The sequence below is a fragment of the Platichthys flesus genome, chromosome 20 (genome assembly GCF_949316205.1).
Source record: "Platichthys flesus chromosome 20, fPlaFle2.1, whole genome shotgun sequence".
Classification (NCBI taxonomy): Eukaryota; Metazoa; Chordata; class Actinopteri; order Pleuronectiformes; family Pleuronectidae; genus Platichthys; species Platichthys flesus.
Genome location: NC_084964.1, coordinates 17,080,331 through 17,105,236, shown reverse-complemented (window position 1 = coordinate 17,105,236; position 24,906 = coordinate 17,080,331). Strand labels below are relative to the sequence as shown.

Here is a 24,906-nt window from a genome sequence, read left to right as displayed (position 1 = left end):
GGGATGTACTGTACTACAGGTTTTTATGTAATCACTCTCGCCTGCGGAAAGAAAAAGGGGATTTAGGTCTGTGACCAAGTGCAGCTCTGTCCTGACAAATGGGACGCGTGCCTGTAACGTATTTCTCTCAAGATTTAAGAAATAGTCCTTTTCTTTTTTCCCCTCCATCCAAGACCCACTATTTCCTCCAGAGCCGGCTATACTACACCACAAAGAGGAGACGCATTAGTGCAGCGATACCTCCAGGGCTGTGGCTGTGAATCTGGATCTGAGGGCAGTGTGGGCGGTGGAGAAAACATCTTAAATTACTTGCTCTTCCAGTTCAGCCCACCGCCAGATTGCCGACGGGCCGCGCTGACGTTTGATCGAAGGTGCAGACAAGACCACGGGAAACCGAGACCCAATTAGCAAGCGAGCCGGCCACTGACCTCTGATGGCGAGTTGATGGCCACCAATAAATGTCTGTTAGACCCCAGCCACTATCGCACCATGTGTCAATCACCCGGCTCACATGGAACTGCACCATGAGCTCGGTTAGAAAGAAACTATGTGAAATAAAGTGAGGAGATGATGAAAAGTCTTTTGTTGAGATGTTGGAAGTCGTCTGCGTCACTTTCCCTTCGTCAGTAAAGTGCTTTATTGGATTTTAATTGAAAGATACTTATCCTGAGTCATTTCATTAAGCGACTTTGATTGTTTTCATGTCAAATTACAATTATTAGGCTTATGCCATTATGAGTAATCCACAGTGTTGGGTTGATGAGTCGCTGCTGTGGAAATTAATGAGCTATACATACAAGAAAGGGCATCACCATCCTGTCTGCTCCTCGTTAACTTCACTTAAACAAGACAGTGTTCTTCTTAATAGGAGCTCGGCATCGACTTCTGGGTGATAATGTCGACACAACATCAGCTGCACACACGTGTGTGTGTGTGTGTGTGTGTGTGTGTGTGTGATAAATGCATGTCACACAGAAGATGATTAAGGCGGAAAATAGACGTCGTACTTCTCCACCTTAAAGATAACTAATTGGCGGAGGGGGCAGAGATATTATGGAGATGGAAAACGCAGGGTCACCTCCAGTCCTTCGCCTAATGCTGAAGGTCACAGGCCGCTGGATGAGTGCACGCCTTTCATCAGGCCCCTCTGCCGTCCACATTATCAGGCCTTGCCGACATCAGCAGAAGAAAAGAAGCCGGCTTCCATTACCCTCTCGAGATGGAAAGTGTCAGCCTACCGTGAGTGTAAGTAGTGCAGAAACAGTGTGACCGTGGGGAGGGATTGTGGAGATGGAAGAGAATAAGTGAGGATAAATAACCTTCCCCATCGATGGCCGTGTTGGATCGAACCACCGGTACGCAAGGATACATATTTAATTCATTACTGCCGAGGGCACTTGAGACCAATGCAGCAGCAGGGGGAGTTTTTTACGTAGGTCAATTTCAGGTGGAATAAAATTGCAGATCTTTCTATGATGTCTATTCTGGGACACTCGTCAGAAGTTTCCCTGACTGATGGATAAATTCCGCTGTGTGGTTACAAAAATAACTTGTCGACAGAAGATCAGAGGAGAAGATAACTGTGAAATCTAGCTTGAACCATCTCAAAGCGTGGACGTGTTGTCGGCTCACGGTTCAGTTTCATTACTGAGCTACGTAGAGGCAGGCAGCCCAGGAGACAACGCCCTCATGATGGAACCCTGCCAGGAACTTCGTCCACTGACTAATTGGCGGTGGTCACCACATGCTTGTCTGCTGAGGATGTGGGTGGTTTCAGGAGTCACGTGAGTCACTGAGGTGATAAACTTCGATATCAGAGAAGTCTCTAACTCCACGTTAATCATGAACACCATCATCGTTATCATGGATATTAATCAATCTCTTCTTTTTCTTGTTACTCCTACAGAGTGACTGTATCAGAGACTGGATATGAAGATGGACAACTTGTCTCCACTTCCTCCCACTGTCCCGAAATGAAGCCAACATATCCCAGATACCAGCGCTGCCATCTTGCACATTTGGAGCCAGAGTCTGAACTGGCTCGACCAATAGTGAGTCAGTCTCAGCTCTGAATCCTGAAATCTCACCCTGTCTTTTAAAGAATCAAATAACTCATTAAAACTTAGAGAATCTAAAATAACAGGCACCGCGTTAGAGAAAGATGGATTTGAAGTGTATGTGGACTTTTTAGTGCAGTCCATGCCCCAGCCACTAACATGGAGGAGGCTGGGCTTATTCCTATAAGTGCTTTACTTTTGGGGAGCGTTCATGTCGTCCATCTTTAAACAAGGTCTATGTGCTCTACTTAATATTAAATCCAAACAAAATTCCCCCTTTTCCCAGTAAGTACCGACCTGGGATAATCTTAGGGGCGGGGCCGCTACACCTTCTGCTGCTCTTCAAGTGGGACCACCCACCCATTCAGCGCGGCTTCACAACATAATTTACTCTCCTTTACGAAGCCGACTTCCTGCCAACTCTTTTTGTTTTTTAATGTATTAGTTTCTGGGGGAGGGGGGAGGGGGGAGGCAGCTGTTCTCGGGGCCCAGCTGTCGATGAGGGCTGGCAGAGACGAGAGGGGAGGAGCTGATATCGAACAAACCTGTGCACACGCGGTCCCGGAGGAACGCCGCTTTAAAGAACCCCCCTCAAACGCCCAGATGATAACTTGACGTCTCCGGTTACATCTGAATCTGCAGCATGTTTACGATCCCATACGGACGTTAATTATGCTGAACACCGTGATAGAGACGAAGCAAACATGACGGACTTGGCAGATTAAATGTATGCCGCGCCGCTGCACATTCATTTTGCTTTAAAGTCAGAAATACCCAGAAGATGTTGTGTGGGTGTTGCTGCATTAACACAACCCAACAATTTGCCCTGGACACACTGAGGAGGAGTGTGTCTGTCGAAAGAAAGTCTTGATTCTGACAGATTGAAAATTAATTCACAACAATTCATCTGGGCCGTATCTTCTACCCCCCCCCCCCCCCCCCCAGCACCATCAATTATTATGAATGAAGTGAAACTGGAACATTATTTGAAGTGAAACTGTGGTTCAGCTCGGTCTAGACAATGCAGACTTCTTCTCATGCAGCTCGTGTCGTGTGTTATTCCTCCAACCACACATTAGCACACACTGATTTCAGGGTCCTTCATTTCCTGTGCCGGTTGAAAACTGCCGACTGGAAACCAGGGCACTATTTATTTTTATTGACACAACTTTAAGATGGACAGTTGGAGTCTGTGGTTAAACTGCTTTTAGCTCCACAGGCCTGGATGCTTCTAAAGGTAGTAATTAAAAGGAATGAATGAAAGGGAGCATTAACGAGCAGCTGTCTGGAACAAACATTAAATATAATCAACTACAATTCTCAGTCTTTATCACACTCTGCACCAAAGTTGATTTTGTGTTGGTCTCTATTGACGAGACCAGCACAAATGTCTTTTGATGCTCTGCTCGGCCGCCTCCCATCTCGAGTCCAGAGCGAACCAGTGTGTCCGGGCCTCCGAGCCACCAGTGTAAGAAGTTTTAATGAGCTGCATGACAATTAGAGGAGCTTATAGGTTATAAGCACACAAGCCACTGTGGACCATACATTTTTAAAGCGGCATCGTGTTGGAGGTAAGGCAGGCGACATGCAGAGCTAGAATGACACTCAGTGGAGCGTATGCGCCCGACAAGGACCAACAGTCTCCTTCAAGCTGCTCCAAATAACACACACTCAGAGATTCCAGTTCCCTAAATATGTCTGTTTGTTTTTATCAAGATCTATGAGTTACTTCCTGGGAAAATTGTTGAAAAGGTTGCAAACCTCTGTACAGAAGCTGTTCCTCCTCAGACACATGCCTGAGACACTGCACAGACATAATGTGCATGAACATGAGGACATTAGAACCTGGAAATGAGACTGTGGAGGTCACTGATGGATCTTCTGTCACGGGCCAAGGAGCTCCTGCTGCTGCCTGAGTCGTATTCACAGAAACCGGAAGGGCTCGCTCCCAAAAGAGATGTCTTCTTCAGATAGAATTGTTTCCTAAGCCAAACAAGGATTTCACGGCTCATCATTCACTGTGTAATATGACCTCAAGCTGATACGTTGATAAGTGTAAAATCTTTCTGTGTTAAAGTATTTCTGGTTCCACAGAGTCACTTGTCGACTTCGCACAAGGCAGCTGGCTGACTCCTCACTGACAACCTATCTGCAGGCTTACCCGTTAGCTTTCCACGGCACCGAGGCAGCGGAGGAGGCTCCACACGCGAGCCCAGGACAACTGGAACAAATTTGACAACTTCTGTGTGTTGGAGGCGGCGACGGCACAGATCCGGAGGATCCAGACACAAACCGAGGGAGTCATAGGCGCGGTGACAATGAAATCAGTCCCTCGCTGGCTTCTTTACACTGACAATAGCCCTGACTGGAATGAATGACTAATCCAGAGTTCATCTTACCAGGAACTGAGCCTTTCTCTGTGGGTGAGAGTTGTGATCATGTGTCGCTCATGTAACCAGTAAAGATTTGTAGTTGCCTGCTGGTCACGTGTCTGAGACATGATGTGATACTACCTGCATCTCTTTCCCTGAACATTCCAGTGACTCCCCTGATCTTCTGTGGATCTATGTTGGATTTTGTGATGACATGTCCTAACAGAGCCCGAAGAGACACGAGTCTACAACCACAACTCAAACAGACTGTATTTTGCCTGTAGATTGGTATTCGGCACAAGCGGCTGTCAGTGTTTTGGCGTTTGTGGGTTACAGCGTGTCACATTTGACACGGCTTCCCTTCAGTGGCTGCGGGCTGTTGAGAGGCTTTCACACGCCTGCGCTGAAGAGTGACCCTCTTCTTCAGATCCCGTTCTCCAGCTTGACAACACTGATCACCCTCATCCTCGTCCCCTCCAGCACCCACCAGAGATCTACTGCCCGAAGCAGGAGGTTGGTCAAAGGCCTGACTCGTAGTTGTGGAAGAAAGAACCTGTGGATGCAACAGGAACCTGCTGCATGTCGGAATTAGCCAGCGTGTTGAAAACCACACCACACCGTCCGCCGCCAAAGGTTCCCACAGGTTAACGGCACATCACATCCGATGACATGCTCAAGTGAAGGAGTGGAAGCCAGTGGTTCATGTGCCCAGAGACACTGTCATGTTTCTGCATCTCTGCACCAGTGACCAACACCGGGGCCGTGCCACGTCAATCACAAGCTGACACATCCAGGCTGCCGGGGCCAGAGGGGACAAGGCCGCCGCTCTCCGGTCCAGGACACATGCAAATTACAGGACGCGTGTCTTTGAATAGATGTGGAGGAACACAGGGTCCGTGTGGAGCAGTTAAACAGCAGAGAGGTTTACAGAAAGCCTCGCCGAGCAAAGCCCTCATGTCTCCCAGGAAATGTGATGTGCATGACATGAACAATGAAAAAAAAAAACACCCGGCTCAAACAAAGAAATTCCTCCCTGACCCTCTAAAATGTGAGTAACACAGACCTTTGCGCCGGTTTATGGTTTGATTATAATTCATGCCATCTCCTCGGCAGCACTCGCAGACTGTGTCTCTTTTGTGCAGCCCGGGCTTTACAGCCACGGAATCTCCGGGGAAGAAAAGAGCCAGTGTCACGCGGTCAGGAGGCATTTGAGTCGCACGAAAAATTTGTGTCAGCACTTTCTCCCGGGGAGCGAGAGACCGGCATTCAGAGGAGCAGTTAGCGCGCTCCTCAGAGGACGGCCAGGGTTTAATGGGACTGCTCTTCCACTCCATTTGCCCGGCCCGCGTCTCACAGGCCGAGGCTGCGCACACGCGAGCCAGCAACTGTGACTCTGCAAACCTCTGTGCAGGCCGGGGAGCTCCACGCTGCCGGGAACAGCTGACAGGAGCTGCTCCTCCTCAGACACATGCCTGAAACACTGCACAGACATAATGTGCATGAACATGAGGACGTTAGAGCCTGGAAATGAGACTGTGGAGGTCACTGATGGATCTTCTGTAGCTCCTGCTGCTGCCTGAGTTGTATTCACAGAAACCAGAAGGGCTCGCTCCAAAAATATATATCTTGTAAAGAAAGAATCTTTTCCAAAGCCAAACAAGGATTTCACGGCTCGTCATTCACTGTTTAATATGGCCTCAAGCTGACACGTTGATAAGTGCTCGGGAACATAAGACTGTTTATGACTGACAGCTTTTTGACAGCTCACGCTTCGTTAAAATACACAATCAGACTATTTCCTGGTGGTGAGAGTTTAACTGGATAAACGGCAGAGTTGTTCTGCAGAACTCAACCACAAAGATGCACCACAACAAAGACAACTAACCAGCGGGTGGATTGTCAGACCATTAACTGACCAGGGGATTCTGAGAAATAAGATGCTTTTTCATATTGAATAATGATCATCTTAGAAACGTAGAATCCCTACTGTAGCTCCTCCAAGGCCAAACATTCCCCTCGTGAAACCACATTTAAATTCACCCAATCCAGATTTTTTTATGTGGATCTGCACCAGATTGCTCAGACTCATAAATACCAGTCCGGTGAATTATTCTTTGAGAAATCAAGCCATGTTGAAAAAAGGGAAAAAAAGTTCCGCACCAAAATGTGATGGGTTCCTCCTTGGGTCAAGCCCCACCCCTGGTAAGAATCCCAGTTATTAAATCCTGATACTGCTCGTTATATTCTGCTGTATGAACATCAGGGGTTAAAAAGAATAGCAGAGTTCAAACAGTCATCTGTAAACTCATTGGAATCCCTGCTTGAATAAAATCTGTAGGCAAAGAGAATGTTGTTTTTTTCCCCCCTTGGCCCAGTTGCATCACACAAAGTTTAACAATCGATCTATTGTCCTGTGAGAGCTCCTTCACACGATGACCTCGCTGTGATGCACCAGTGGAGGTTCCGGCCACAAACACTGGTTCAAGTGCCGTGAAACTTTAAAGATGACTCACCATGAGTAGACTGCAGACGCGTCTCCAAACCCGGGCTTTGAGAGCAGCCAGGCGCTACATGTCTCTGCGCTGAGCCTCGGTCCCGATCCCTCTCCAGAGGGGACGCCCAGCACTGCTCTGCAACAATGAAACACAAAACATCTTTAACTAGGGGCCGGGCAGCGGACTGAAGAGGCCCTGCATTGAGACGCAGCAGGAACACCAGTTTGACATCCGGCTCAGTGGAGTGGACGGTCTGTCACTGGTCACTCTTGATGATCTTTTTCAACACAGAGCACAAACAGAGGTCGGTGATGCGCACAGCGCTCGTCTGGGGGCGGCCACAAGGGCGGCCTGTCAGAGGGAGCAGCCTGGAACAGTGGTGACTTGTCAGTGTCCTCGCCGGGTGTCCCCGACAGTCAGTGCTGATCTCAGAGCCGTGATGTCGAGCCGCTCAGTCCCAAACGTGTAATTATGTCAGTAAGCAGAGATTGAAGGACGGGGGTGAGGGGGTGTAAAATTAGAATCACTAAAAAGAAGTAGAGAGATGTCAACATGTGTGTTTGCTCCCCTTCAAAATAAAGTTTATCATCACATGTTTTCATTGTTTGTCTTTCAGAAGGATTACTCAAAAACGAGTGAAGCGATTTCCATAGATTTTGTGGAGGGTGGTTCACGACAAAGGAAGAACTCATTAATTCAGTGGTTCCCAAACTAGGGGGTCGGGACAAGATGATTTCCAGAAAACAAATATGAAAGTATTTCTTAGTATCATATTTTAGCCATAATTGCTCCAAAAGCTAAAAGAAATACTAGTTCAATTAACGAAGACGTTAACTTGGAAGGACACAATCTCCTGCTGCTTCTTCTTTAGTGAAAGTCTGGTCCCAATGTTCCGGACATTTTCCCCGAGTTCATCTCTGAGACCTGCTCTCGCCTTCAGGCTGTGAAGTTGCTCTGTGGAGAATTAAAGCAGCCCAATCGTCTGGACGGAGGATATGACTTGATTTAAAGTTCAATTACGAGAAGAATGTTCCATTGTTTGTTAAGCAAACAAAGAGAATTCAGAACCCCTGTTTCAATCCTCAGCTCTGCCTCTGCCGTGTCAGCGCAGTTAACTTTTCATTTATTCGGAAAGGACGCGAAGAGGCAGAAGGAAGCTCAAAAAGACGACTTCAGAAGAACTGCAACACCATAATCGAGTTTGCTCCGGGGCGTCACACGGACTTTAACTGTTTCTTTTTTTGTTTTCTAATTATAGTTTGCACATGGATCTCTGTGGGGAACACTTTGTTGGATTTAATCCGAGTTTTACACCACGTTGCCAACATATTAATTAAGCAGAGACAATCAGTGGGAAGTTACAGCAAAAATAATGAGAAGTATCATTCACTGTTTGATTCTTACACATATTTTGTTTTGGAGCTTTTCCACGCTCGGAGGGGGAATTAAAAAAGCTTCTGTGACGCTCAGAGCAACATATGGCTTTTTTTAATTAAAGCAAATACCAAATATTTGTCGGTTATCTTTAAAATAAATTAAATCTTGTCAATCAAGACACATTTTTTTTGTCTGTTTCGTATTTAAAGGCATCTCTAAAAAAAACAGGTTTGTTAATGGGCAAGACAAAGCGTGTTACTGGTGGAGATGTGTAAATATAGCTAATGGTTTGAGGTCAGAGAAATATGTCAGGTCAGCTCCCCCCATCACAAGAGGCTCGTCGGGTCACAGGGGCCGGGCAGCTGTCCCCCCCGTTCCCCCCCGTCCCCTGTCCCCCAGAGGACGATGATTAGAAGAGACACGAGAGCCAGACACCTCCCTGTGCTGTTCGTCTGCTTCACCACGATCCGGACTGTGGGAGCAAAATCTGTCTTCTAACACACAACACACAAAAAAAAACGCATCCAGTCCCACAGACTCAAACCTCAACCATGTGACCGAATGCATAATTCTCCTTTGTCCGCTGGGTGTCTGTATTATTAACCGAAAAGGCCAGAATTTAGATCAAAACAAATTAAGCGACCAACACTCGAAATCCCCCCCGTTTCTCTGATAAACGTGGCATTTAAGAGTTCCCTCTCATCTCCTTCTCGGAGGCCACGAGTGCCGCAGCTTTCATGTAATACAAATGCCTCTGTGTGAAGGCGAGCGGTTCGTGTTCGCCTTCTAATCGCTGGTTTAAAGTGTACGGCTGCACATCGTGAAGAACACACTGCTCTCTCTGCAGAAACAGGCGCTCGTGCAAATTGGCGGGCTTAGACCAGACGCCACGCTCACAACGAGGTTACTACATTCCCCCTCTATCAAATTAATTATTCATTTAGCGTCTGAGAAATGAAACACAGGAGCCGAGCTTCACTTAGTCATATAAAGACAAACACCTATTGTTGTTATCCCCACTTAAATTTAAATGATATTAACCGTGACGCGAGATCAAGAAAACAAGCGCCGGTGAATTCAAAGCAAATGAAGTGACTCGTGATTGTGTGTTGTGGAGTAAATGGAGTAACAATCAATAGTGTATTGGTCATATAGAAAGGCAGTAAATGGTAGAGTGACAACAGGAAATTGAAAGATAAAACGGTGTCTTCCCGTTTGAATGAACCATGACACGTGTAAAAGGAACGTCCTCGTTGTCGGAGGTGAAGACTACAAACAATCCTGTGAACAACTTCCTGTTCCGTTCTTCTTCTATCGTTTAATGCCGCCTCAACTTCATGCAATTGGTCTGAAAGTCCGAACTATCCCCAAAAATATATAATTTCCACCTGATAACGATCCGCAGGGGAAACACCAACACCTCCATCAGTCGGCTAGGCTTTAACAAACCAACGTGTGCTCACCATTCAATCATAAGAAACCAATGGAGCCGCTGAGCAGGCGTCAATACGTTAAGTGGCGGGTGGAGGTTTGAATGGCAGTGTGTCGAGTCATTATCCCAACGCGGTGGATTGACAGGGATCAGCTTTAAACCCAGCATGAGGCGTCTGTCCCTCCACACCCAGCAACCAGTCAGAAGTCTGCAGACACTTCACAGCCGCTGACTATTTCGAGCACAAGCTTTTATTCAGCGCTGATCAAGATGAATGAGGAGAATACAGTCTGAGAACTGGAAAGGGGGGGGGGGGGATGCTGGAGCCTTCAAAAGCACCGAAAGAAGGGATCTTAGTTAAGAAGCCGGTTTAAAGATTAGCCCTGTTCTTAAAATCCATCTCATTACAGCGTTTACATCTCGTGAAAGAGTGGGATGATGGGAATATTACTGCTGCTTAATAATGAAACTGACGAGTCGGTGGTGGTGGTGGTGGTGGTGGTGGTGCTCCTCCCTCTCCTCCTCCTTTAGATTCCAGGCACAGAGCTGCAGGAGGAATTTAAAACTCCGACTGACCACAGAACAGAGCCAGTTCTCTCCTGGCTGCTCTGACATTAAAGTACTTATATATGGACTGTGTGTTTTTGTATTATCCTCCACAGCTTCACTAATGAGCCTCCGTGTCATTACCTCCGTGACACCATGTGAAATACTGCTCCGGGGGGGCCTCCTGTGTCTTGTTGGCTAAATTGAGAGGGGGACATTCTGCACTTTCCTTCAAACTGGCATTAACACTGTGGGGGTTTCAGCTGGATATCAATTAGAGGCTAATTAGGCGTTTCTAAATGGCGGCCCCCCCGGCTTCCTGTCGCCCACTGGGAGACTGGCTGACCCTCGGTTTGATGGAAGGCCGCTTCACTCCGAGTCCTTTTTACAAGCAACAGGCGTGATTCCTGCAAATATTAGACTTCAAGTGAACCGGCCACGACTTGGCTGATTCAAGACAAGATAACTTTTATTAAACAGGCTCCAACGGTAACAGGTGGTAGTAAAAATCACTCTTTGAAAATATAAGTACGAGTCGTGAAATCTGAATTTTACGTTTCAGCCCGTTTCGGTGCAGTCGATGAATTACAGGTGAATTATTGGATTCCCCAGCAGAGCACATTCCTCCGCCAAGGACCAATTATCCCCTGGAATTCAATCAGGCTGCTCCAAATCATTCCCTAAATATGCCTTTTAAAAAAAAAAAAAAATCCATGAATTATTTTCTGAGAAATTAAAATGTAAAAAAAAATGCCCCATCTTTCAATGTCTATTTATTGTCGTTTATTTTACCAGTGAATTAATTAAGAGCTTGGATAAGTCTTTAATACTTGACAAGTGTCCTGCATTTAGCTGTGTGTGTGTGTGTGTGTGTGTGTGTGTGTGTGAGTGTGTGTTTACTATTTATTCCTGTCCCTTGCTGTGTAGTTCGGGGCAGAGGTGCTGTGCAGTATTTTTAGCCCGACTCAGAGGGGACTCTTTGTTCTGAGCACTCACACAATGAACCCTCATGCCTGAACAAGGACATATATTTGGTGACTGGAGGCGAAGCACGAGACCACCAGACCCCCCCCCCCCTCCTTTTGAAAACAAGCTGCTGCTGAAGAGGGCCACTCGGCGGCCCTGGCACCGTGCGTGGAGTCTGTCAGCGCCGCCATGCATCTCCTCATATCAGAGGAACCTGTCTCATCCTCTGAAATAAAGGTTTGAGCGTGTGCGATACCACACATTCTGCATTTATACACAATCTTTAAAAACTCAGTGTTAAACAAACATACCTCCCACATTCAAGCTCCAGACATTTCATCTGCGACAGGCCGAGCCCACATACAGCTGCAAGCACTGTGGTCAATAACGTGACATTTGGTTGAACTGAGGAAAACTGAGTTCATCTTTTTGATGTGCACGTGCTTCTCCCTCTCGTGCGCAGCCTCAGTCAAACGGTCGTGGCCCGAGCAGAAGCCCAGAGTGCTGCTGAAACCAGCCTGCTGTGCCACGTAGCATCACAGGGCTGCAGAGTGACAGCACACAGAGCAGAGGCCGTTTATCGAATCACATTTTGTTGCTGTTGTTGTTGTTTCTGGGACTGTGTTCACTGATAGAACTTTTTCAGTGTGTACTTCTGTGCAAGCTTTCGTTGTATTTAACACCGAATAAAATCTAAAAAATGTGCGTAGAAGACGCCAAAGAAGATCATGATATTCTTAATTTTAAAAAGTTGCTGTAAGATGTTTTCAGTCAGATTACTATCGTCTCCAGTTGTGGGACATATTTCTCCCAGTGAATCTTCGGGCGTCTCCATTTACAGCCACTTATGCATTGTACTTCCACACAAAGGGCTTCATTGAAACCAGCGGTGGCCGCCACTCAAAACAACGCCAAGTTTCATGAAATCCCTTTTTTCTCCCGCACTCCTACACTCGGCGTCACCGCCCGGTTTAGCACACAAAGCCAATGGAGGCAGCTGTATTAACAACAACGTGTCCACTATGTCCCACAGACACAGACACGCCTGGCAAATTATAATGAAGTTAACCCACTAATGGTGCTTCACATCTCGGAGCTGGGGCCCATCTCCCACTGCTCACTGAGCGCCACACCGCGAGGAACAGGGGCTCCATTTAGATGTGACAGAGCACCAGTGTTTCATTGACAGCTTCACGCCGGCCCACAGATCACATTACACATTAGCCTTGGTGGCGGCGGCGGCGGCGGCGTCAATGTACAGGAATGAAATAGGTGACATGGTGGTAACCCTTTTTATCTTGTGAACCCCTCGCAGCACGTGGTTGAAATGCAGAGCTCTCATGACGGAGGGTCCCTGATAATCGGCTAACAGTGACACCAGAGGAGAACAGGGTGGACGGCTGCAGCGGCCAGAAACCAGCTGTTGGCGAGAAAACTGCATTTTCACCGTAAAAAAAATATTGACGGAGGAGTCACGGAGGTCACGGCTGCTCCAGAACAACACTGCAAAAGGAAGGGCTGCCGGTATCATAGCTGTGGTTGCTGCAGCGAGACGCCGCTCTCAGGTCTGATTGACACTCCGCCATTCATCTGCCATCAGCAGCCGGGGCCGGCTCAAGCTGCTGCCCTAATAGGCTAACAGGGATCTCTGGTTCCCCGGGAGGAGAGTTTGAGTGGCAGCCTGATTGGATTCAGCCGTCTCGCCGCTCTCGGTTATCTCAAAGCGAAGCCATCTTGGCAGATCAGGTAGTGTCACGTCCTTTTAAGGAAGTAGCACTTATACAATCATACGTGTAACTCTCCTGCTCGTCCGGAGAGAAGTGATTAACTTGATTTCATTAAGAGCTGCAATGCAGCAGCAGAGTCTCCGGTCCCAGCAGTAACTGCCAATATGAAATATATCTGTGCGAACTAGGGCTGGAGACGACTTCCCACACATCGTGGAGCTCAGCTATTGAACGAGCTCCCGGCCTCACACAGTCACGTCGGCGTCTTTCAGGCCTCGTTAGCTTTTTGAAGATAATTTCCTACGTCCACGCTGCGATGCCAAAACAACAGAACGCCACTTAAATGTCTTCTGCGGCACATTCACAGGCCACCTGAGCCAGCAGCTGCACGCCATTCACACCAAGTGGCTTTCCAAAGACTTGTGTGTCGCGTGTTTCTCCGATCACGCGGAGCAGGAAGTCCGTTGAGATTATCTCAAAGATTGTTCTCATCCTTGTTTAGGAGTTAAAACAGTAGGGTTGTTGATTCTAGCACAGGTCGACGTATACATGTGATTATTTCTGCATCTGCTGCAACTTCAGCTGAGAAGGTTTTCATAAGAGTTTGTTTGTTATTTAGCAGAGAACCCACTTGAGTGTGATAAGAGCTACTTACGTTTGATCCACGTCCCATCAAGTAACATGGATGAACAATTCCCTATACTGCAGCTAGCCACCAAACTGAATCTACTTTACTCAATATTCAATCCAACCCAAATGTCCCCTTTTCCCAGAGAGGGTGACCTGAAATCAACTCCACTGCGAGGCCTCTATACATGAAGATGCTTCTACCGCTCTCCTACAGCGTTCAGTATAACTCTGAGGTTTCCACATCCTGTGTAAATAGTTGTTAAACCTGGACGTGCAGATACAAACGAGAAGCAGTAAAGTAAAGTATTAGACTTTCCATTCTCTCTCCACACAGGCTCATCAGGCTTTAATCTATTCTGATGTGAAACAGCAGATCTTGTTACACACCTTCTCTTCGGGGACATATGAATAGTTACTGCTCATTGCAACCGAACACATGCTTCTGCCAGACACACAAAAATACAAAGCTGTGCCGCAGCCAGACTAAAATATGAAGTGGGGAAGAAAGAAAAAAAATCCCATAAACCTTGAGTTATAATATATTGATGCAGCACTCCCATTTATTGTTATGAAATCGTAAGCAGGCCGACGTATCATAGCAGCCTCCCTTGAACCAAGCCGACAAAAACAGCACTCTGATCCTGCACTGTATTTTTGGTTTGAGCTGCTTTTTTTTTAAAGGTGTATATTCAGCTGCTTTGAAGAGAATCAGGCAACAGCATGTAGGAGAAATACAATCACCAGCACCTTCCTGCAAATCTATTCTGGTTTTTTGATAATCGCAGATGTTTCCTGTACAAATTCAGAATTCGGCTGCGCTGTTGCTTTTTGTCGAACGCCCTTCTTCGCCATAACAAAGCAGCACAGAGCGATGTTGTGGTGTTTGTGGCAAATGGTTCCCCAGAACAACCTTGATCGTCTGAGACGGAGCTGCACCAGCAGACGGCTGATTCCTAACTCGCACTTCAACACCCTCCCCTAGTCGGAGACTCGCGGTACAGGTGAGGAGAGTCGGATGTAACCGCTGACTCTCAGCAGGACACCGAGACAAAGAGGAGAGACGCTGCTTTTATTCCGCGATGAAAAGACCCGACTTACCTTTGTCACTAACAAGAAAGAATGAGGCACTAAAAAAAAGACGCCTTTTCTGCATCATTATTATTTACTCAAAGGGCCACGCTGAGAACGAGGGACCTGCCTGGGGAGAGCGTGGCCCTCGTTACAAAGCAGGCAGGGCCCCGTCACTCCTTCTCCTGCAAATGAGGCAATTTCCTTAATGAAGACGTATTTTATGTACATTAAAGCACCTGTGTTTTACTGTACTGCCATTTGTCAACTATATACAAAGCCCCCCCCCCAATTCGCCTTGCGTTTAATATCATAACCGCCTGTCCCACTCCTGGGGGCTTAAATTAAGTTACTAACCAACACGGAAATAAATTATGACCAAAATATCAATTCCAATTCCCTTTGCATTGCAGTTATTTTCTAAACTGATGACCGTGCTGTTCGTACGACACAACACACACATACACACACACATGCACAATCATGCACATGCAAAACTGACAAGCCTAGCATTTTATTCCCCCCCCCAATTGGTTTTCCTGGTTTCCTCGACTGTTTTTCTGGATTAAAAGAGCATGAAGTGCCATTTGCCATCAGCGCTGAGGGGAATGAATCAAAACATCCCAGAGGACGACACCTTTATTCCCACTGCAGGAAACAATCTCACATTTTCAGAGCTGATAAGATTCAGAGGGCGACACCCAGTGCAGTCGGGGCTCGGTCGTGGACTCACACCAGAAAGAGCCATTTCAGCTCATTAAAAAAAAAAAAGACCTTTTCAAAACCGAGGGAACAGTCCTGCTTGAAGTCTCTTAATTAACTCCGACCACTTTGAAAGAATACAAAGTGCAGTTTCAGACATGGTGCATTTGTTACGAGGAACTGTTTTGTGAAACCGACTATAAACAACTGTTGGTGACTCTGCAAAGGAAATGTTATGTTTAATATCACTGCGGTTTTTTATATATATAATTTGAAGACAAAATGCATTTTTGATTCACCCACTTTGCCTCAGACTGTCTATTTGTTAATGTTAGGAGAACCTTTGATTTTATGGTTTAATAAAATACATTTATTGATGGTTATGGAATTATTGTGGTCATGCTTAAAGAATAAAATGATATAATAAAACCAAGTGTTGGTTGGAACCAGGAGACAAACACGGCCTCTCATCATCCGACTGCCGCTGGAGGACTTTGTTTTTTTCAGTGTACATTATTGTTGTTGCTCTTCTTGGGTGGACAAAGGGCCCCTGTACAATTACTGAGGCCTGTTGTAAAAACGCCAAGTGAAATAAATGTGTGTACAACTAAGATGTGATTTGTTCTGCAGGGACACAATAGTGTTTGCAATACAAATATCTGGATGTTTACGTCTACCCGACAGACATGGAGAATAAATGGACCAATTAACAAGATGGAGTAAATCCAAAGTGGTATTAAGAGGTTTAGTGGTTGAGAGGGTAATATGTTAAAGATTGGTCACTGAGATGCATTTATCTTTGACTACAGACTCATTAACATACGATATCTCACTTTCAAACGCCACTGCCCACAGACCTCCTTTAAAGTGGTATTATTCATCCACTAGAGGGCAGCGCAGATTCGAGAGTTTCTGACAAGTTGCGATAATGTTCCCTTTTCAAGATGGAAGCAATAACGTCTGTAACGGGCAAAGTAACACCATGTAGATGCCGGAAGTTTCTTACCAACTTACAAAGTCTCTCGTCAAAAAGATCAGATTCTGTTGAAATTATTTCCTTGTGTCTTTTGATCGTGATGCACTGCCCCCATGGAAATGAAGGCTGAGAACGATCAGAAGGTTCCGTCTACTTCCGTATCTAACGATGAACATACATGAGCCTCGACTCCGATGAACAGTTTTTTGCATTCAAAGATTGGTCGCATGTTTTTATTTATACAGCAGGTTTGTTGAACACAATGTGAGACCAGAGGCTGTTTTTTCTCAAATTAAGTTTCGGCGTAATCCTCCTCGTCCTGTAGCTGCAGCGGAGTCTTTTTATTTTAACCCCTGGCCTGTCAGTGAGCGTGACAGCAGGGTCTGTGCTGGTCTGTGCTGGCTCGGGCTGTGGAAAACAAGGCCTTGTCACTAACCCCTCCCCACCACCACCCCCCTTGAGCGGAGCGAGATAAGCACTGAAAGACAAAAAGTTTAGAGCTGATGGACTGAAAAAAAACACATCATGATCTCATAATGGAAAGCCTGCACACACTGTGAACTCACAGATGTGTGTCAGGACTCGGGGAGCAGGAGAAAAAGCAGAAAACTAGCACATGTCATTGATGTGATGAGAGAAGGCTTTGAGGATGACTGTCTTTTATCTGCGCCGAGTCGAGCTGACAACCAAGAACTGGAATAAAGAAAGTACAGCGAGAGACGGCGTGCATCTCCAGCCTCATGCAAAAACCATGAGTACACTGGAACTCAAATCTCACCCGTCTGCAGACCTATTTTTCTGGGGGGGGGGGGGAAAGGCTCTATCACACTAGTTCTCTGGATGAAGGCTGGTGATTGTGTGTGAGTGTGTGTTTGTGTGTGTGTAAACTATGCTACAGACATGACATTTTCTGCAGTGACAGCTTTTGCAAGTCTGACAAACCTCTAACCATGTTCAGGTCTAACCATGTAACAGAGTAAACACGGGTGGGGGGGGGGGGGGGCGGACCAGAGAACTGAGATTCTCCTCTTCCTCTTCACACATTCCTCATCCTGAGCAGAATCATGTTCCTCCATATAAAAAAAGTGGCGACTGGTGATCAACGGGAAATAAGTGTTTTCCCTTTGCAGAACAACAGGCATTACGCAGATTAACGGCCTTTGTAGAAACATACTATTACCACATAAGTCCCTGTCGAGAGGGACCAGATGTCAGATAATAGGCTGTGTAGAGTGAGGTAGGTGCTGGCCTGGAGCCATTGAGCAAGTAACAACAGCTTCTTCCATATAAACCTCTTTACTTTATGGACGGTGTGTTGTCTGGGTGGGCAACCCCCTTCTGGGGAGGGTATATACGATGAATATAGGTTACACAAGTACTCTGTAATAGGCCTGTACGTGCACCTTGAAGTATTTTCACCAGCAAGGTAAGGACGTATTAGGGCAGTTATTGGTTTTTAATAATGTAAACGTGCTTTAACCTTCTTGTACAGCAGAGCGTAGAGTCTTTATCGTGCAGTGGCCTGTCTACAGCTTAGGATCTAGATTTTTCTTGAGTCTATATCTTTACATCCATTCCTGAATTTCAGAATTTGGGGAAAAACGTCTCCAGTAGATCAGAGTATAGAAAAAAGACATTTAATATATCACATAAATATTAAAACAAGACAAACTGACAATCCTGCAGTGGTGTATTATCTATGTGTGAATGTTTTTCACCAGGAGATGATGTTAAAAACACACTATACAATATGTTGCACATGCAGATCTACTGCAAACACACATGTTGCGATCTGCAGGCATTGAAACGCGTGTTGTTGTGCACAAAGCAGCAGCTAAGTCCATCTCGTTAAACACTACTGGGGGGAGTTATTGGCTTATCTGACCGACTGAGCTTTGCCCATGAGCCCAGGCAAGAAATGAGCATTATGGATTATTGATTGGCTGAGCCGGACACCTCGAACACAAACATCTGATTAGAGACGTGATCAACTTTTGACATTAACACAGGAGCAGTGGCGGAGCAGTGGAAGTTCAAGAAGCGGGCAGCGCACATTACCTCTCAGACTCGAATCTTTGTTTTTCTGTCCAGCTCCGGCATCACCCTCCTCTGTCTCCTCCTCTTGCCGCCCGGTTCCGTGTGCTCCGCGGCCGCAGAGCTCCGCGCGGCTCCTCGCTCCCTCAGATTCACTCGACCCGGTGCGCACGTTCCCAGTCGCTCCGGAACAGCTCGGCTGAAAACACCCGCACCGAGCGACGCGGCTTCATTCGGTGCGGCAGACGCTCACAGCTGCGGCAGTGGCGCGGGATCGCGTACCGCAGGCTCGGCGTGCCGCAGGTCGCAGGGGTGCCCGGGATCGCGGCTCCGTCTCGGCCAAAGATTGTGCCAAAGGTCGATGCCATTCACGACATGCGTGCGCGCTGCAGCCGGAGCCAGTCGGTGCCCAGTGCCACGCAGCGCCGCAACATGGAGCGGAGCCACCGAGCGATGCGTGAAGATCCCCGCAGCTGTCAGGCTGCACACGTCCGGTGTTCCTTTTCAAAATAACACATCTGCAATGTCCACGAACTGAAATAAGGATACGCATAAAAGAAAAACACACGAATAGAAAAGATTTCTAGGGATTATCAGGAACCATATTCACAGATTATATGAATCTAAAAAACAACACAGAGACTAAATTTATGCAAAATAAATAAAAGATAATAAAAGAGGCAAAGGAAATAAAAGGATGAATCTGAATGAAACAATTAAGTTGAAACAGAAGAATAGTGCATATAAAACAGATGTAAGTGTTTTAAAATAATAAAGAAAAATACAGTAAGTATAACCTTGCAAAATAGCTTCGTTGAGGGCACGTGTGCGTTTAAAAGAATAAAGCACTTCCGGTACGAGTGTGTTCTCCAGCTTGACGGGAGGTCCCAGGAGATCACAGGCAGCTCAGCAACAAACATCCAGTGGGGGGGCAGGAGGCAGGTCTCGTGGATTATTCATGAGACCAGCGGAGGAACTAATACCTTAAATCATTCATAATTATTCAACGCAAACAAGGTCGATGCCAATCAAACTTCAATCCCCCCCCACCCCCCACCCCTTCACCCTGGCTGGACCACGGCGTGTGCCATTTAAAATGATAGATGGACAGAAGGTGGGCCCGTGTCAGACATTATCCTGACCTCCTCCCCCTCCTCCATCAGTCAATAACATTACAGGCCATCAGCTAGAATCACAATCAGGGGAGGATGGAGCAACAATAACTACACACTCTGCTCGACCTTAAACCTGTGAGGTGTGTGAGTGTAACGCCCATTAATACACACAGTTTTCTTAAAGGATCCGAGATAAAGGACATTTTGAAGGTGTTTTTAGAACAATTTATATTGATTCTACAGTTTCAAATCGCTGCATCGGTCTCAGTCCAGAGCGAAGGACTGTCAGCTCGCGATGGGGATCCTCAGATTGAGACCTTGTAATACTATACTGAAACAAAACAGTTCCAACAAAGAGCAAACACTGGGCGATTGATGGGGAGACACCCGACTCGATGTGGGCAACCATCTGCCTCGACCGGCTGGGGTGTGGGGGGAGAAGTGGGGGAGAGAGGAGAGGCCAGGGACAACTGTGTAACTGTCATATTTAAGCTCTTTGTGACCGGAAAATAATACTAGTTAATCTTACAGATGTAATGATATAGCAGCACCAGTTATTAATAATAATAATAATAATAATAATAATAGTGTGGCCCTGTTATTGCATAGTGGTCTTATTTTAAATACAGTTTTATTTACCACCACACAAAGTGCTGTTTTGCTCAGATTACAAAGCGGGAGATAATGTCCTTATCTGGCATTAGCTGTAATCTCCTTATTCTCTAATTCATTTGCAAACCAGTTTTCAGATATGAACTGTAGAGAGGTAGAACCCGTCGGTGCAGCCGCTTCTTCCCCAGTGCAACACCGAGTGTACTTCTCAAGCACCACTGATTTGGAGACTCTACCTTCTCTGACAGCCTGTTAAGACACAGTGAATAAACTTCAAGAGCTATTTTGACCTTTGTCCGTTCAAGTGTGAGCTTCACGGAGCTCCACTGGCAGCCAGTCGTCTTTTTCCCATTGAATCAAGAACTCCTTTTCCAGTTTTCTACTGTTGTGTTTATTACTGCTTTAATGTGTGTATTTTCTACTACTACTACTATGAGAGGGATGTGAGATGCAAGGTAATCGCTACAATTATCAGAATACAATTTTCATCAGTAGAAATATAACAATATACTGTATTATATAGTAAAATAGTTGTGAGGAGATGGAACCATAGATTGTAAATAGTGTAGGTCATAAACACCGCCTCCTCCATGTAAGTGGATGGGACATGGACCAAATTAAAAAGTAAAATACCTGTTGAATACGTTTTCTCAAAGATAGTCTCTTCATTACAGCTCAAAATGAACAACATGCTAACGTTAGTACCACAGATATTTTGGCTCCATTTCTGGATAGTGGGAGAAATAGACACGTCGTCCATCGTTAATTTACAGTTTATGGGTTTAACACTTTATAAATGTGTCATTTTCTGTATAAAGAAGAGTGTAAATACCACAACCCTTCACTCAGAGGCATAAATCTGTCTCTAAACTTACAAGAAATAATGTGACGTTTATCATGATAAATATTAGTACAGACTGATATTAAAGTACTTATCCTAATAAAAGGTGTGTCTCCTCCCGGCCTGTGATGTGCACTAAATCATTAAAAAGAACTAATTACACAGTCTATCAGAAAGAAGGAAAAACCTTTAGCTCCCATGTTTGACACTTGCCAACATCATAGGTCTCAGCTTGTAAGCAGTATCCCTAAATATATCCTTCAGTTGGCAGACATGACAAACCTGCCAAAGGGCATATTTGTACTTTAAACGGCCTCCCTCCTCTCCCCAAATGGAAATGAGAAATACCTGAGGGAGGCTATGGAAACAGGCACTGGTGCAGGCTATCTGCCACGGTGAGTGAGTGTGTGTGTGTGTGTGTGTGAGTGTGTGTGTGTGTGAGTGTGATGGACGAGTTGGTCACAGTGGAATCCAACCCCCCCTCCACCACCACCACCACCACTACCATCAGAAACCCATGCGCCTTCACCAGCACTGAATCAAACCCTGCCACATCCTTTTCTGTGTGTCCTCCACTGTACTTTCCCTGGGTCTGAATATGAAGAATGGAGAACAGTGAAGGGTCCTTCAGCCGACCACAGTGAGATTAATCAAGGGGAAACATAAGGGAGAAGCCGGAGAAGTCTGACAGCGACTCAGTGAAGCCCGGCCCGGCTGGATCCTCTGCCAGCAGCTCCTCTGGAAAACTGTGTGTGATGCCTGCAGCTGATTTAAATGATTCTCAGGAGTAATGCTGATTTGTGAATGAGCGAGTATACGTCTTTTATCAGAACTTTTACATTTGGTAATTTAGGTAAATTTGACTTTAAAGTTTTTCTATATCTAGAATGTAGGACTAGTGATACTTTCCTCACACTTTCTGATGAGGCGTCATTTAAAATGGGTTTTACACTTCCCTACATTACTGCCCAATGTTTTTTAAATCCGTGATTACAGATGAATAAAAACACATTTTGCCAAGTTGTGTCAAATCCGCCTCAAAGACATTGTTTAGCTCCTTTTTTAATCTCTTATATATTTCAGGTCGACCCCTCCTCCAATGGATCATTAGACTGCCTGTGTAGAAAAAGGGCTGCAGGACATCTGGATTACTTTCCATTGATGATGGATTATAGAACCTTTTATTTCCTCCCCCAACGTTTATCACAAGTGATTTACTAAAAAACCAAGAACCTGTATAAATGACACATTATTAATGCATTATTCTGACACAGTCTTTACAAAAATATTTTATTTTCCTTCTCTTATCATCAGCATTTCTCATTTGCTGTATTGTTTTGTCTATTTTTATGATATTTTAAGTTTTGCACGCATTGATTTGAATTTAAATGTCCTGCATCCCAGAGGAGTTACAGCCCAGAGTCCAAAAGTTGTTCTTATTAAAGACTTTTAAAGGATCTATAAAACATTAGTAGACCAAGTGATTTGTTAACCATTGATTTATCCATTAGTTATAAATGGTGCCTCTTCAGGAAGTGCTACTGCTACCTTTACTTAAGTAAAAGACCTGAGCCCTAACTATAACTGTTTCATTATCCTTTACAGCTTCTGTGTGTTTAATCAAAACATAATATAAAAAGAAGGAATTCATGATGAAGCACAATAAGAGAAAATGAAAAGCTGCTCCGACTCACAGGGCAGCAGCAGTGGAGACAAGGCAGATCCCCAAACAGCATTTGTTAAAGTCAAACATTTTTCCCGAGGACTTGTATTTCCAGCATTGCAATTCCAAAACAATATGTAGTCCAAGGAAAACGGTAACCTGAGGCAGAATTATATAAAAATAAGTAAAGAACACTTGTGAAGTTGTTGTGTACGTCTCCACGGTTGTGTTTGTGTGTGTAAGGGGGGGGGGGGGGTGTCTGTGTTTACCAGATGCATGGGATCTCCATGGAAACACATCATTGGGACAGACACATGAGAGGGTTGTTTACAGCTTCACAACCTCATAACATCATGTTCCTGCCTTCATCTCTCACACAGGTCTGTCCAACGGCTGAGGTGATGCATCACAGCCTCATTCATATACACAAGCTGTATATTTCCAAGTGCTGCATTTTAATACAAGGATCATCTGTATGGGATCCATCTGACACCCTTAGTCAACATTTAGTTAAATACTTAAATACTCACTTTCTGATCTGTTTACTGTCAAAGTTGAATTGATAAAAAACTCTTAAAATGACATTTTCAATTGTCTCCCAGAAGTGTAAATGCGAACTTTGCAGATTAAAAGTATAATTTAATTGTACATGAATCTCAATTCAATGAATGTTTAATTAAAAAATGTCTATTTCTCAGAAGAACACACAGGTTCATTAAACCTCTTCAAAGACATATTTGCATTTCTACCGAATTTAAATTAAATCTGTAAAAAGTATTAACATATTTTTTTACCTAGTCTTTTTTGTATAGACATTTTTTGTTTGACATTAAAGGTAAAACAGAACTTATTCCCTCTTATATATTACAACTTGTGAAAAACTGCACGAGTCTGAGGTTTAATCGTTAAGATGACTTAATGGTTAAAAGATTAATTTCACTTTAAGTTTCACTTTCTGCTCTTCTTTTCTTTATTTATCTGTGAATTTTTGTCATTAATTAAAAAAAATGAAATATGTTAAGACTGGGTAAGTTTCTGGCAATGCTTCCTCTCATAACAACTTGATGTTAAGTGTGGGCTTTGTCTTTACCTTTAGCTCTGTGGCTACAGAGACGAGCAGCAGTCGATCACACACAGTTAATCCACCTGACACCTGACACCTGACAGTGGAAGCAGGTGTTACACGCTCCTACTGCCTTGTTTTTTCCGACATGATTTCACACCCGATGATGGCTGAGCCTGTAAATGCTCTCCTACACTCGCTGGCTGCGGGTGCGACAGGGTGCTGACAACCTCGGTAACAACAAATGTGTTTGTGTTGCACTTGCAGAAAGAGATATATTCCTTTCACTGGATCTACTGCATCGATGCTCCTTTTGATGTGAAACAAGAGACTCCTGAGATGCAGGAGTTGTTTGTTACAGTCATGGTTCATGTTTTCTGCAGAGCTTGTGAGTAAAAAATACAACAATGACACTGAGTAGATTGTGTATAGATTTCTATTTGAATCTGCAACAACATGTGAAAAATTTTCCTCAAAATCCATGAACGATTCTCTAAGAAAATGACGGAAATATTGAAAAACAGTTAAATTCACCCCCTGATCAAGTTGAACTGGCTCTTCCTTGGGTCGTGCCCCCCCCCCCCCCCCCCCCCCCCCCCACACACACACACAAATTTCAATGGGTATCGGTTGGAAACCCAACCTCCTCGATGGAGGCAACAAACCCACTACCTGGACTCAGGAATTGGAAATCCAACCATACAGTTGCATAGTAGAGGTTATTCAATAACTCTCTTAAGAAATACGGCTTTCCTAGACAGCCAGACTCCAAACCCTCTTTGCATGCCACCTGCAGCCGCCCCCCCCCCGTGTGGCCCTGGGAAAGTGCTTCGTCTGAGCCCGTGGAACAAAGGCTCGGTGTCCTGCCTCCGAGCCATCTCCAGTGGAACCCAGAGCATTACTGCAGAGCTGGCAATGACTTCAAAGATCCCCCACTGAGGAAAACCCCCCTGGCATCCAGATGTAAGTCTTCTGGGATATGTTTTGCGCTGCAGGTTTATAGCAGGATTTCGACCGGCCATTTTTCCTCGCTACCTGCTGGTTTCCCTTTTTATCCATTCACTCGTCGAGCTTCTATTCCATTTCATCATCTCAGGTGTTATTATATTTGTGGCCATGCTTTCACTGGAAGCCAATATGTTTGATTTCTTCGGGAACACAGATTTTTCGCCTTCTCCTTTCCCAAGGCTATAAAGTATACACTCTGCACAGAATCATAACAATCACAGA

General features: G+C 45.3%; 1 protein-coding gene across 3 annotated transcripts in view; it reads right to left on the bottom strand.

The window, feature by feature from the left end:
• tanc2b (tetratricopeptide repeat, ankyrin repeat and coiled-coil containing 2b) overlaps positions 1–18,820 on the bottom strand; it is a 116,667-nt gene extending 97,847 nt beyond the window's left edge. For 2 of the 3 annotated variants that reach the window (XM_062413844.1, XM_062413846.1), the window contains exons 1-2: positions 18,407–18,820; positions 6,943–7,059 (exon numbers count right to left, since the gene is read on the bottom strand). The gene's annotated coding sequence lies outside the window, so the exon portion shown is untranslated. The remainder of the gene's footprint in view (positions 1–6,942; positions 7,060–18,406) is intronic. The other variant, XM_062413845.1, reaches the window with a different exon arrangement.
• Positions 18,821–24,906: the final 6,086 nt, after the last annotated feature.